Below are 2500 nucleotides of genomic sequence, written 5' to 3' on the forward strand. Positions count from 1 at the left end.
GTATCTTCAATATGGGACAAAACCATAAAATACCCAAAACATCACATTGACCAACGTAAACCGAACCCCAAAAACAGACCTGTCAGAATCTCTTTCCTGAGATTAGGAAACAACTTCAGGTCGACGATGGAGGTGATGACCCCTTCCAAGGTGCCAAACTCGGAGTCGATCCCCAACGTGAACAGCATCAGGAAGAACAGGATGGACCACAAGGGCGCCCACGGGAACTGATTGATGGGCTTCGGGTGAAGACGATGAAAGCCAGTCCGGTTCCAGAGGCGGACTGGAAAAATTAAGAATGTTGAATGTTACGTTAATTTTTATCTAAATTTGTTGTTTCTAAAAATAGTGTGTCTGGCTACTACATCTGCGTCTAAAGGCTTAAAGGCAACTAATAAATGGCAGAGGCAAGGAACAGTGGCATAGCCCTAGTAAGCAGGACAATGCCCTAGAGACTGCCCATATTACATATGATTAGCGCCCAAGCCCCCTCTCCACCCAAGCCCAGAACCAGGGATGGCAAGGCAATGGCTGCTGACGACTCAGCAAGTAGACCTATAGACCTCCCCAAAAGCCCTCATTCATAGCTCACAATGATGGTGAGGTTGCAGACACTAAAGAAACTAACTTGTTAGAGCGATCACCAAGCAGGGTCGTTTCCAAAAGACCACCACAACCATGAATTAACTATTAGGGCAAATATTTAACAAAAATTTTTAATGCCTATACACTAGACCCTAAAATAAAAATAAGAGTTATAAATAAGTATTCTTAATCAGCAAAACAACGAATAGTAATTGATAGATAAAATGGGGTCCGTCGTATTGTTAAATTCAAGGACTAACTACATAAAGTCGTTTTTGACTTGGGCCTTATTAGGATTGTTTGCCGTTTGTACTTGGGCGTCAGATACGTTACAAATGTTGTAACTACAGAAAGATACCTGCTCAGAATGCAACTATAACGTTCAAAAACGCCTCCAGAAGACTGAGATTACAGAAAGATCATTACTCAGTTCTAACCAGGCCCCTTGACCCTCTATGAAACTGTCCTTACTCTAACTTACGTTCTTGAGTGTCTCCTGGAGGTCACACTTGGGCCAACTCGGGCATCGGTATCTCGTGACTGCCCATCCCACGCTGATCAACTCGCCTGGAGGCGGCGGTTCTATGTTAGTCGTGTTGAAAAGTTCCATCAGTATAGACGCTCTTTGCTCGATGCATTCGTCGTAGGTGATGTGTGCTTTGAACCCTGGGGATGATTAGTGAGGAGTTAATTCGAGGTAAAGGAGAGTGGCAGTACTTTCATGAGTCAGTAGGATGGGGGACTAACCTCGATGGCATGTGGAAAAGGAATGAACCTTGTCGGGGGGAGGAATGAACCATGTGGAAAAATAATTAACCCCAGTGGAAAAAGAATTAACCCTGAGGAAAAAAGGAATAAACCATGTTGAAAAGAGAATGAACCCTTTGGAAAAAGAATGAAACCTGGGAAAAAAAGGAATAAACCATGTGGAAAAAAGAATGGACCCCTTTGGAAAAAAAATGAATGCTGTGGGGAAAAAGAATGAACCATGTGGAAAAAAGAATGAACCTTTTGGAAAAATAATAAATCCTGTGGGGGAAAAGAATGAAGCCTGTGGAAAAAGAAGGAATCCTGTGGGGGGAAAGAATGAATCCTTTGGAAAAAGAATGAATTCTGTGGGGGAAAAGAATGAACCATGTGAAAAAAAAAAATGAATGAACCCTTTGGAAAAAGAATGAATCCTGTGGGGGAAAAGAATGAACCATGTGAAAAAAAGAATGAACCCTTTGAAAAAGAGTGAACACTGTGGAAAAAGGAATAAACCATGAGGAAAAAAGAATGAACCCTTTGGAAAAAGAATGAATCCTGTGGGGGAAAAGAATGAACCTTGTAGAAGAAGAATGAACCCCAGTGGAAAATTAATGAACCCTGTGGAAAAAAAAGCAATAAACCATGTGGAAAAAAGAATCAATGACACTTTGATCTGTTTAGATAGGGATGAGATGGAACTTCAAAAGATAAATGAAGATTACAAAATACGAATTCAAGATAAGAGAGATTGAACATTTTATTGGAGTGATTGAGACTTGTTTCAAGACTTGGAAAATTTTATATTGAAAGCAGTTGGGGGATTGTACATTGTGGATAGAAAAATGGACATTGAATTCATGGTATGAAGATAAAGGTAAAAATATCTTATTGGTGAATGAAAGTGATTTTTGAGGAATTGTACACAAGAGGCCTGAGATTGGTCTTGTATGAAAAGATTTAGCATTTTGTAGGATATTAAACCTTATTTAAGGAAAAATAAAATAAAAATTATGCAGAAGGACAATTAAGATACAATCCAATTGAAATTGACTGAATGTAAAGTGAATAAACCATAACTACCAACCAATTTATCACAAGACATTATTCATTATAAGTAATTAATATATGCTATTTAAGAGTAAATTAAAAGCTATCCTTAATTACT

General features: G+C 38.9%; 1 pseudogene; it reads right to left on the minus strand.

Annotated features, from left to right (window-relative positions):
- The window catches only part of LOC137651783 (sodium-dependent neutral amino acid transporter B(0)AT3-like), a 258740-nt pseudogene that overhangs the window by 10486 nt on the left and 245754 nt on the right, over positions 1–2500 (minus strand).

Source organism: Palaemon carinicauda, chromosome 13 (assembly GCF_036898095.1).
Source record: "Palaemon carinicauda isolate YSFRI2023 chromosome 13, ASM3689809v2, whole genome shotgun sequence".
NCBI classification, from domain to species: domain Eukaryota; kingdom Metazoa; phylum Arthropoda; class Malacostraca; order Decapoda; family Palaemonidae; genus Palaemon; species Palaemon carinicauda.